The 12,914-nt window shown below is 38.6% G+C and overlaps 1 protein-coding gene across 1 annotated transcript in view; it reads left to right on the forward strand.

The window, feature by feature from the left end:
* Positions 1-12,914, forward strand: part of NBAS (NBAS subunit of NRZ tethering complex) — a 408,512-nt gene that overhangs the window by 113,253 nt on the left and 282,345 nt on the right. The window lies entirely within an intron of this gene.

Genomic DNA, 12,914 nt, shown 5'->3' on the forward strand with positions numbered 1-12,914 from the left:
GTTCATGGTAACCTGGTTGAAATAGGGGAATTTAATTAAGGGGACATTCAGGGGTGCCCGTTCCTACTGGGCTGTTTGCCTGTGGTTGAAAAGAAATCCTCCCCGCAGTTGGCCATTGGTGCTGAGCTATTCGCATTTGGCTAGCAGGAATCTTCCCTGATACCAGCCACGCGGGGGAGTGAGGGGTAAAGCAATCATCCCAGAGAATTGGATTTGAGGGTGGGTTAGTTTGGTTTCTGCTGCTGCATCTTAACAGAAAAAATGCAGCACTAAATGGCCAATGCAACGTGCTTTGCTTGGTATGGGAGAAGAGGGCGCTGCTGTTATGAAGGTTGCAGAAGCCGAAAGACTATGGCTTACCCTGGCCGAATTCTGTTGCCCGGCACTGCGTGTGTGATCTCTAACACCAAAGCCGCAGGCACTCAACATAAGATGCAAAATGCGACCTTGTACCAAAATCACATGTGCTATGTAATGTGAATAGTGTTGTTCACCGTGAAAGAGTATAGCCATTGTTCTGTAAAATGTATCTTTTTAAATACTTCACTCCCTTTTTTTCCTCCAGCAGCTGCAAATGTTTCAAGCCTCCCTCCTCCGTCCCAAAGGCTATCTCGGATAAGGCGGCGAAAAAAACGTATGCGCGATTAAATGTTCTCTGAGCTCATGCAGTCGTCCGGCACTAACAGCTCAGCAGGATATGTAGAGGGACACAATAGCGGAGTACAGGAAAGTGGCTGATGAACGTGAGGAGAGGTGGCGGCAGGAAGATCAGAGGAGGCATGATGCAACGCTAGGGCTACTGCGGGATCAAATGGATATGCTCCGGCATCTGGTGGAGGTTCATAAACAGCAGTAGGATCACAGACTGCCGCTGCAGCCCCTGTTTAACCGCCCTCCATCCTCCCCAAGTTCCATAGCCTCCTCACCCAGACGCCCAAGAACGTGGGGGAGGAGGCTCCGGGCGCCCAACCACTCCACCCCAGTGGACAGTCCAAGCAACAGAAGGCTGTCATTCAACAAGTTTTAAAGTGGCCTTTTCTTTCTCTCCTACGCTCCTCCCACACCCCAACTGGGCTACCTTGTGAGTTATCTCCCTATTTTTATAATCAATTAATAAAGAATACATGTTTTTTAAATGATAGTGACTTTATTTCCTTTGCAAGCAAGCTGTGATCGAAGTGGGGAGGGAGGGTGGCTTACAGGGAATTTAGAGGCAATCAAGGGGGCGGGTTTTCATCAAGGAGAAACAAACAGAAGTGTCACACAGTACCCTGGCCAGTCATGAAAGTGGTTTTCAAAGCTTCTCTGATGCACAGCGCTTCCAGCTGTGCTCTTCTAACTGCCCTGGTGTCTGGCTGCGTGTATTCAGCGGCCAGGTGATTTGCCTCAACCTCTCACCCCGCCATAAACGTCTCCCCCTTACTCTCACAGATATTGTGGAACGCACAGCAAGCAGTAATAACAATGGGAATATTGGTTTTGCTGAGGTCTGAGCGAGTCAGTAAACTGTGCCAGCGACCTTTTAAATGTCCAAATGCACATTCTACCACCATTCTGCACTTGCTCAGCATATAGTTGAACAGCTCCTTACTACTATCCAAGGTGCCTGTTTTTGGCTTCATGAGCCATGGCATTAAGGGGTAGGCTGGGTCCCCAAGGATAACTATAGGCATTTCAACATCCCCAACAGTTATTTTTTGGTCTGGGAAGTAAATCCCTTCCTGCAGCCGTTTAAACAGACCAGAGTTCCTGAAGATGTAAGCGTCATGGACCTTTCCTGTCCATCCCACGTTGATGTTGGTGAAACGTCCCTTGTGATCCACCAGTGCTTGCAGCACCGTTGAAAAGTACCCCTTGCGGTTTATGTACTGGCTGCCCTGGTGGTCCGGTCCCAAGATGCTATCAAAGGTAGTGACTCTGGGAAATGTGCAGGTCATACTAGATGGCTTTGCTGCAATGGGATTCCCTAACTGTGGGAGCGCTACAGATGGAACGCATATCCCTATCTTGGGATGAAAAGACCTTTCTATTTTTCTTGTTTAGAGTTATATTGAAGCTTAAAAATCCTCAGTGCTTGAATCCTACAATTAAAAAATGCCTTTCTTCTTAAATGCCACATCTGACTTAGTGAGACAAGTGGTGAGGTATTATCTGTTTTTGGATCGACTTCTGTTCGTCCACTAAAGAGACAAATTTTTGAGCTATACAGAGCTCTTCTTCAGGTCTGGAAAAGGTATTCGAAGTATCACAGCTAAATACAAGGTGGAACAGATTGTTAAGCATAAGTAAGGCTACCAGTTTGTCCTGGAGGTCACCAATTTTGTGATTTTTTTTTTTTTTTTTTTTTTGGTGACCTCTGTGACTTCAGGGCTTGGACTGCCAGCCCTGGTGGGCGGGGCTCAGGCTGTCAGCCTCAGGTGGTGGGGGCTTAGGCGGCCGTGAATTCTTGTTTATTGCCTGCGACCTGCCTATGACTTTTACTAAAAATAACCGTGACAAAATCTTAAAAACTTTCTGCGAGAGAAGTGTCATTTTCAAAGGGTCTGTCTTTAGTTTCCACAGCAGAAATTTTGAAGCAGCAGTTACACTGAAAGCTGCAAGCAGCTGAGATGCTATTATTTTAAATGTTGATTATTTTCATTTGGGTTAATCATTCCATAATGTTTCCTTTTGAGTAGGGTGGCTTAAAGAAGTGGCACTTGCTGTGCTTTAGGATAGTAAGGCACTTGAATGTATTGCCCCCTCTCTCTCTCGGTCTCCTTCTCTAGAAAATTGTGAGTATTGAACACACTACTTTCTTATCGTCTCTCGGGCAACGTGCCCCCTCCCCCTTTTTTTTTCCTGTCAGTTTATTAGATAAGTTGAAAGTTTAGAATGGATGTAGTTACAGTCACCCAAAGACTTGGCTGTGTCTGTCACTCTTAAAGAAAACCAGATGGCCAATTATAACTACTGGAAAGCTGGCTGAGGGGAGCTTTTTCCCAAATTAAAAATAAAGCACAAACAATATATACAAATATGATAAATATACACCATGAATTTCAGAAAGATCATTCTTTTCTTATTATGTCCTCTTCTTTGGGTGAAGAGGACCTCACACATAATGAAGCTGTGTTTTAGGGCCTAATCCTGAGAACCTGCAAGTGGCACTGACATTGCATCCTGTCCTTTCATTTCCTTCTATGGCAGTTGCAGGTGCTCAGTATTTTAGGATTTGATCATAAAAGCAGACATGGAATAATGTAGTTTTGTAACCCCTGTAATAAAGATAAAACGAATGCCTGACTTAATATAAGGTCAGTAAATTGTTTTATCTAGTCTATGATATTTATAATTAATTAGTATTCAAAGAAAAGTATGTGACGAAACGGTAGGAAAACAGAGATGTAATACTATATTTCAGATTTGATAACTTACCGACATTTTCAAATGTAAAACATGGATATGCATTAAATGTATGTGATTGCAGCAGAACAAATGACTCTCTAAGTACTCCCATTGCAAGTTTTTATATTATGTCCTCAGTATAGAATGCAAACTGGAGTTTTTTCCAAATTAAATGCAAATAAGATGAGTCAGAATTCTCACATTAGTGGCGCTTTGATGGTACATGGATGGAAGACTTTGTGAGAACTGTACCATATTTTGTGCATCCAACATCTTCCACAAATAGCTTTCTCATCTCTGGCATATCGATACCTTGCCTTTTTAATCTGTGTTCATTATATTGGATAGTCAGAACCAATACTTAGTACAGCAAACCTTCCAGATACAAAAAGCTTTGGAGCAAAACAGTGTTTCAGATGGTAAGAGAGACTCCGATTAAAAAAAAAAAATACAGTGAATATGTAATAATGACATTGTGAAGTTCCATGTTTTTTGTGTCACAGTGTTTCTGGATCAGATGTTCAGAGTTTACAGGGAGAAGGTATTTCCTAAACTGTCAGCTCTACAAACTCAACCTGACATTTGAGAATCATATAGACACACACACATTGTACACAGTACTTACAGGAAAAAAGTGTAGAGTATAAAGTCACCATGGGCAAAAAGAAAGAATTGAACTCTGTCCTTAAAACTGACTAATACCTTACCTTTTACAAAACATGTCTATGAGAAAAATAAACCCACAGCTTGAATACCTGCAATAAGTAGGGTATGGAACTTACAATAAAACAGGTAGTCTTTTGTCAAAGCAGAGAATTATAAGACCGGTTGAACTACGGTAAACAAAAGAGTGAAAAGGGCTATACTGAGAAAAATGAAACCCTTTAGAAGAAAAAGATCATGAGTTGAGTGCCTTCCTAGTCTGTCAATTGATTGGACTCTGATTGAATTCGGAGTGTATTGAAGTAAGTAGGAACTTCAGTAACGTACCAAGAGGAAAAAAAAAATCAAATAGTGTGTTTTTGCTCTTCGGAAGAAGCAGTTTAATTAGCAAGAAGATTATATGAAGTGTTGCAAACAAATGTCAGTGTGTAATATACAAATGCTAAGCATTACCTGATTTTAATCTGTTGATTTCATTGTAGGTATTGGGTATACAATACCACACTTAAGATTTTTCCTATGTGAGTCAACCTGGCACTATTCCATTGAGACTATTAGTGTCTGGTTGCTCCTGGCAATTGATGATGGCCTAAGAAGGGTATTGATGTGTGCATGATTCTTTGGCAAGCAGAACTTTCCAGATCTCTGCCAATCTTGACTGCTAAGTTCATTTGGCAGGAGGAGATGGACGACTTTGTTTAGGTCTTTGGTGTCTGGGTAAACTACTGTCTCTATAATTGATCTTCCTTTATAAAAATCTTGGAGAAATTTTTTAAAGGGCATTATTTTTCTAAAATGTGTTGGAGCTATTTAATAAAATGACCTCCTTGAGCTTTTTGAGAAGTGTGCTAGTGTTCATAACAATGAAATCCTTACATGTTCTAAATTCAGAATTCTGCACTCTATATCTGTGTTTTGGAACAGCTAATTGTACTTCATTCATGTGTTGTTTTTGCATCTTATTTGTTTGTATGGTACAATCTGTGGGCATGGTGCTTTACACATAAGACAGGTCCTTTCTGAGAAACTTGTTTTCTGAATTATACATGGTACAGCTAGGGATAACAGTAAACAATAGGTTCATCCCTGAAATAAATCTTAAAATAGAAAGGTAAAGTAAAAATGGAAACTATCCCACTGTTGTCTGGATAAGATTAACCTTCACTGTATCAGAAAGATCACACATACAGAACTGAAGTACAGGATGTCATAATGAATGAATTTCCCACTACTAACAGATATGTACATATTGAGACAGTTAGTTGTGCTGTCCCTTGTTTTTCCAGCTCTCAGTCATAAATTCCTATGATAAAACCAGATACAGAAAATGTTCTGAAGTGGCTCAGTAGGATTACTCTGAGCTGCTTTTAAGGGCACACAAAAATAAAATGGCGCATGCTGTGCAACTGCATGGGAGTTGCTGTGAATCAATAAGTAGCACAGATGGTTTCTGGACAAATATCTCCTTGACATAGTGTAATAATACAAGTTACTTATTTGGGAAATGGGCCACATCACTGTTCAGAAACTATGGTAAATGATGTTATTAATGACCTATTTTTAGTATGAAAGCACCCACAGGCCACAAACTTGACTGGGCCCCATTAATCCTGGGTGCTGTGCAAACAAAGTTCCTTTCCCAAAGACCTTACAAACTAAGTTAAAGAGGCAGCACATGGGTGCAGTGAGCAGTGGGAGGGGCTGGAGGAGAGAAGACAAAGGCGATGGGAAAGAGAACATGTTCATTACATAGTTCAACTATGTGCAGTGTTTGCAGATTATAGGTGTTTTGATACGTCAAACTATCTTGAGAGATTAGAGAGCTCGTTGCTGAAAGAAAGCAGGCTTTTCTTGTTTTTGGCATCATTATAGATGGAGATATTGTTATGGGAACTCAAAGCTTTGTACTTGAGGGTTTTTGATTGACATTTATACTTTGTTATATATCTAATAATCAGATTACGTCTGACTGGTTAAGCAATAGTTTCATGTTTTCTGTCCATTGAAAGAAATAGATCAAAAATTACGGCCCTTGGAAGTGATGGAAGTAAAAATAATGACCAATCTGTGGAATGAGTGCTCCTTTTACATCTTCTGAAGTTTAATGCCATGCTAATGTATTACCACTGCATTACTCATAGGTTCGCTCTTTTGAGCTCTCATGCTGATTCTGTTCCATATCTGGAAGGATATCACATCACTTTGACAGGTCTTTTCTGTTACTTTAAATCTGTGCCTTAGCATTTTGATTAAACTGAAAGAGAGTTTATTAGATGAGCCATCGTTAAACCGTAAGGAAATTCATGGGGAGCTCCAGCTGGCAGCATATATAGCAAAGTAAATTGTATTCAGTACTCTGGACTATAAAATAAGTTATAAGTGTGTGCATAAGTGTTTGGCATATAGTCTTCATCTGGCTCCTATATTGGATTTTTATGGGAACCTGCCCTAACTCTACATGTTTCTGAAATTGACTAGGTACTGATAAATACCATGTTGAGGACAACATAGCAGTAATAAAATATACTGGCTTTTTTTTTTTTTTTTTTTTTTTTTTTTTTTGACCACTGTCTAAATTCTTAGGGACAGTCATATGTTGATTACATTTGTGCCTATTATAAGAAAATGTCAACCATTTTCCTTTTCTGATTTAATACTAGCTGGATGTCAGTTGATTTTTATTGTGTAAATATTAAAGGGAATCAGGGTGGATTTGATTTAAATCACTAGTCAGGAAGACTTGATTTATTCATGGTTTTCTACATAAAAGTGCATTCTTGTTGGTTGTTATAACCTTAATACAGACTCTTCACAACTCAGAGATAAATGTTGGTTTCATTTGTAGAAGGTACACACTACACATTTTTAAACCGTGATTTATTTTGAAAACTTTTCAGATTAGTTTTACAGCAATATCAGAAAATGAATAATTGTTTGGTTATTTCATTTACCAAAGGTAATTGAAGCAGATATTTATGAAATCATTGGGAAGTGAACTATCTCCAATTCAATAGGTTAACCATTAATATTTGGAGGATTTTCTTGCCATGCTGTATTAGGAGGAGAACATCACCAGACAGACATTTAAATTGTTTTATTTTACTAAAACAACAACGTTAAGTATTCTTGATTTTTTTCTTCAACAACAAACATAATATTTTAACAAAAAAGCATATGCCCCTCCCTTGTCACATTTATCTCCAGAGTACTTCTCCTTGTTCAGATCTATTCCATCCTCAGCAATCTTCTATTCATTGAACTTTTTGAAACTTTGCACTTTTAGATTGACTCTGTGTACACACATTTGCAGAGGGACAATAGAGTTGCAGTCTGTTATTTCTCACTTCTATATATTATTTATTTTAAACCATTTTTGCCGTTAACAAGCATGTTACCTCTGGAGAGACAAATCCACAGTTTGAGAACTGAAAAACTGAACATCTCTGATGGTATCTTCTAGACTGAGCACTGAGTCCCTTTGGATAGATAGAAAGATTAACCTAAATAATCTATACAGAAGCTCCTGGAACCCCATAAGATTGAGTCCCTAATCCATGAACTATTGGAACTCATTTACAAAACTTTTCTTAAACATTACATGAATATATTTTCATGCTATAGAATTAGAATTTTTATCCCTATTTCATGATGAGATATCTTTGAGCGATAAGGTATCTTAATTAAAACGATCTTTAGACAAGTGTGTTTCCTTCAAAAAGCATTTTATCAAAAAAATCTGATTTAAATAAAAAAAATCAGATTTTTTTTTTTAAAATCCTTGATTTTTGTCGACCCCGAAAGGAATAACTATCACACATGTTAGTTCTGAGTTGTCAGCTCCCTCGCAAGTGTCATAGAACCACTCGCTGGCTGACCCTAGTATGTGAGCCACCCTGGTGTGTGAGCCAGGTTCGTGTCAGCAGATTCTGCTCTTTACCAGCAGCATATTGCTGTGTGAAGGAGTGGTCACCACTGAGACATCATGGGAGCGGGGGACTTAATGAGGCCTTGTGAATGTGTGTGTCTTCTATGTGGTTTTATCCAGGGTGTGTGATACTATGTAGTCTAAGCCAGGGTAAAGCACACAAAATATGTGAGAAAGGCCCATATGTGTGTGTTATCCATATATGGCCTGATTCAGTGCACACTGAAGTCAGTGAGAGTACCTTCATTAACTTTAGTGGACGTTGGTTCAGGCCTATAGAGAAAAGTCTGTATAATAAAGGTGAATTGGTGAGAGAGGACCATTTCAATATCATGTATTCCTCTGTTAACATCCAACTCATTAGTAAGAATATAATAAAACATTTGAAAAAAACTGATTATAGAGACGTGTACAGAGTTTCTACTGCATTTGTCCCATGGTCATTACAACTATACCAGTTAAAACTTGACACGATCTTGTGGTGCTCCATTTGGGTCATTTTGAAAAGCTCTAATAATGCAGAGAGTAAAAAGTCTGGGTTCTCCAGAATTGGGAGAGAGGACATAGATAATCATATTCATGTTTATCCTTTTTTGGTGTTCAGGTGAAGGCTAGAGAGCTGGTGAGGTGATTGAATGAAGGGAAAGGGTTTCTTTCTGTCTGTAAACATACATATTTTTGTGTGTGAGTGAGAGATTCTTAAAGTGCTCCTTTCAAGAAAATTCTAGGCTGAGGCTGAAATTCCATATTTACTTACATAACCCAGGCTTGATATTTTTGTGGATAGCACCTCTTCTATTTCTATATTTTTTGTGGTGGAACTTTTTGTTGCCCAACTTCCTTTTACTTCGTTTCAGTGGGTATTGGACACCTAGCTCCCATAAGCAATTTTGGAAATCCCCTCCCCCCCCCCCCTTAGACTTGTTTTGCACTCATCTCTCTAGGAAATGTGTGTGTTCAGAATTGCAAAACAAGTCAGTCAAAACAGAAATTGCAAGATTTTTGGTACTTATTTTATAGTTTATTCACGAACATGCTTTAAAGAGGTCTCTTTATTGTCTGCTGTGGGAAAGGAAAAAGAGGGATGGGGAAAGGTGGCCCTTTGGGACTTCGGCCACTCCAAATGGCACTAGGGTGGTGTTTCTTTAGCAAGAATGAAGTTTTTTTGTTTTTTTTTTGTAGGCCATAGTGTTCAATACAGAGATGCAGTGAGTTAATATGAAAAAGGGCTTTTGTCTGTTTTTAACCAGGGTCATAATATTATTTAAATGTCAGCTTGTAAGTATGAACAATTGCAGCAGTCATTTCTGCATCATATGCTAAAGTTCTTCTTGGAGGCAATGCTGCTTTTCTATTCTTCATAGAATTAAGGAAGAAAAACAACAACAACACTGCTTCTCAACCAAGGAAAGAAAAGCCTGGCAAATCTGAACAGAGTGAAATACAGTTTCTGTCCCCTGAACTGTTCTTATTACAGTTGAAATTACAGGCCATAGTGTGATGTTGGACAAGTTATTCCACATGGACTCCCTATCTGCACATTTCTTTTCAAGTGCCTAAAAATCAGAAAGTGTTGCTTCGCATGGCACATTAGTTTTTTAAAAACTTGACATATACCTAAGGGGGAAAAATGAATGAATGAAAGAAGAAACTTCCTGTACATGATGCAATTGTTCAGTATTTAACGGAGCATGCTCTGCTTTAAAATGCCCTGAATACCTGTTCCTCTTGTGAGCACTTTAAATTGTCCTACTTAATTTAGACAGCATGATTTTCTCCTTTCTTGGAGCAGTGTCAATATGAATTTCTTGGTGCAGCAAGAACAAATCAAACACACTCTAATTTTTAAATGGAGGGGAAGGAAATATTTATTATAATTTTCAGTTGGAGAAGCCATGTGGTTTATAAGAGAGGAAAGATATGGGTCTTGGATGTGATGGTATCAGCCTTCTGAAAGGAAATGTGGAGTACAGTAATTCAGTGTCTTAGAGTATGTCTACGCTACCTGCTAGATCGGCGGGCAGCGATCGATCCAGTGTGGATTGATTTATCTCGTCTAGTCTAGACGCCATAAATTGACCCCCGAGCATTCTGCTATCTACTCCTGTACTCCACCACCACGAGAGTCAGACAGAGTCGACGGGAGCGGCAGCAGTCGACTCACCGTAGTGAAGACACCGCAGTGAGTAGATCTAAGTACGTCGACTTCAGCTACGTTATTCACGTAGCTGAAGTTGCGTAACTTAGATCCCGCGCCCCCCCCTCCCCCGCCCCAGTGTAGACCAGGGCTTAGATTGGGTGGGTGCTTTCATGTCCTTGTTAAAATATAAGAAAATTTTAATAGCTTTTTCCAGTGTATGTTGGAAGCTAATCTGTATTGAAAGTACTTGGAAAAAGGAGGCACATCATTCATACAGACGCAATAATATGATTGACATTAGGTTACTTAAGAAGAAATTTTGCAAGTTTTGAGCTATTTACTGCAAACCACTAATGCTAATGAAATGTTCAAGCTGAGATACCACACACTCAAGAGAGAAAATTCCAAAAATTAAGGTTTGCTTTGTTAGCCGTGTTTCGTGGCAAATATATTTTACACCAATATTTGTCAACTTCGATGGACTGTTTTTATTAAAATTTGATAATGCTGACTTTGATTTCTCTGCACTGGAACTAATGTTCATGGTGTGTGCAACATTCTCATGTTGAATGTCTGCTTAACATGCTCAGTGTCTGCTGCTCAGTGTCTGCTTAACATGCTCTGTTCAGTTTCATTAAGAAATACAATTTTAAGAAGTTCAGCTCTATTAACAACTTATCTTGGCCTGTGATGAAGAATACAAGTTTTTCAAATTGATGAAGAGAAACGAGATTCTAACTGCTAACATTTTTTTGAGTTGATGTGGTCAAGGATGATATTAAACTCCTATTTGAAAAGGCTTTTTACCTTTAAACCATAACACAAGTTATAACAGTAAAAATGAGAAGTTTGTTTAGCATTAGGATTCTTGGAGACATCGAGTTAAAACACCTTGTAATTGTTAATGTGCCAGAAGCTGGGAGTGGGTGACGGGATGGATCGCTTGATGATTACCTGTTCTGTTCTGATGATTACCTTTTGAGGCCACTGTCGGAAGACAGGATACTAGTCTAGATGGACCTTTAGTCTGACCCAGTGTGGCAGTTTTTATGTTCTTATTCAACCTATACTGCAGCTTCCTGGCTGAGTTCTGAAACAAAATGTTTCTCCACTTTTTGTTATAGTTCCTTTCTCCTATACTAACCAGCACCAGCTGTTATGGCTAGCCTTATCCCTCCACCAGTGAAGGAGGAGACACATTTCTGTCAGTCAGCTAGGCTAGAAGTTTGAGCACTAAAGTGAAGGAGAAGGAGCAGCCTTGTTTGGCATCACCATGGAGACTACTGTGTTTTTTTAAAAATACATAGTACTTCTCAGGATTTGATGTTTTAATTTAGGTGGAAGGTGATGCTCATTTTAAAGGTGTGGGAAATGGAAACATAGGGAAGTTGAGACTTACCTAAAGTTGCGCAGACTGGCATAGAACATAGGTCTTGACTCCACTTTCTGTGCTCTAATCATTAGAGCTGGTGCTTCCGCCTATATTTTCTTCCTCTTGACCTTTGTGACCTGCAGATCCTTCCTTTGTTGCTGATTTTTCCAATGAAGGGTCTAATTTTGGATAGTTATGATTGTCCTTGGTGCCACCAACAGTGTTGGAAGCATCACAGTGGGGAAGGAGGGACATGTGGCCATTTTGGAGACATGTGCCTGGGTGGTGAAAGTGAGTGAGGGTGTTCCACTTAGATAACACATGTAGTGCCTATTGCTAAATGTGATAGTTAATTAAATTTTCAGGTCACTTTTCATCAGTTTATTTGCATTATGCTTTTAGAATTGATTTGTGCATCAGAACATATCATTTTGCTTTTTAAGCTACTGAGGAAAGGAGTCATAAATATCCATTGCTACTGTTGCTGTCCTTGAAGGGATGAGAAATTTTTATTAGCCTTTAATTTGCAATAAAGAGGTCGTGCCTGTAAGGCTTGCATCAGTATTATGGTATTGAATTATCAGGATCATGTTAAAATGAGTAAGGCATTGTACACTTTATTGCTCTAATTTGTTGAAAATTTAAAACCATGCCTATGTGCACAGTTTTCTCATCTCCTGTGCTTTGGTTTCTGTTTAGAATGGCTAAACAAAATTTTCCAGCTTTTTTTGGTGTTTAAACACTTAACAAATACTAGGAAGATGAAGGATAAAAAACATAACTAATTGTTTTTAGTCATAACTTGTTTTTTTCTTAATCTACATTATATACAGGAAATTCAAATTCCATTTTCAGATGATTCTCACTACAGCATTTAGTAAATATTCACTATGGATGTTTGTAGGCAGAAACCCATGTCTAACTTAATTGAGAAAATCAATACAGCAAGGTATATTTTATCTGTGTTCAGTACAAGGATTTGTTTACAGGTCTGTAAAGATTCCTGTTCTTTTTTTAAGCTAAAGATCCTGTCTCACTCTTTACTATTCATTTCAAGCTTCTGTGATATAAATGTTCTTGTTAAATATCCTTAGTGTGAAAGCAAAGGAAGCCCAGACCTATAATTTTGCTATTTTTTTTTTACAAATTAGAAAATTCTAAGATATTAAATTGTCAAAAATAACATGAGCAATATCTATTGTCCATGAAATAGCTCTCAAATATCCTGTAAGTAGCATACAGACTTTCCAAGTTAGGTGTGCACAATTATTCTCATGCCTCTCTATGCCCAGTTTATGCAACAGATACCTGTTAGCAGTTGATCCTGCCAATTGAATGGTAGCCCATAATATAGACTGAATCCAAATACTTTGCTGTACTATCTATTCAGTTAACAGAATGTTTTTGCCAATCCATATTTTTTCAAA

Source organism: Caretta caretta, chromosome 3 (assembly GCF_965140235.1).
Source record: "Caretta caretta isolate rCarCar2 chromosome 3, rCarCar1.hap1, whole genome shotgun sequence".
Taxonomy (NCBI): Eukaryota; Metazoa; Chordata; order Testudines; family Cheloniidae; genus Caretta; species Caretta caretta.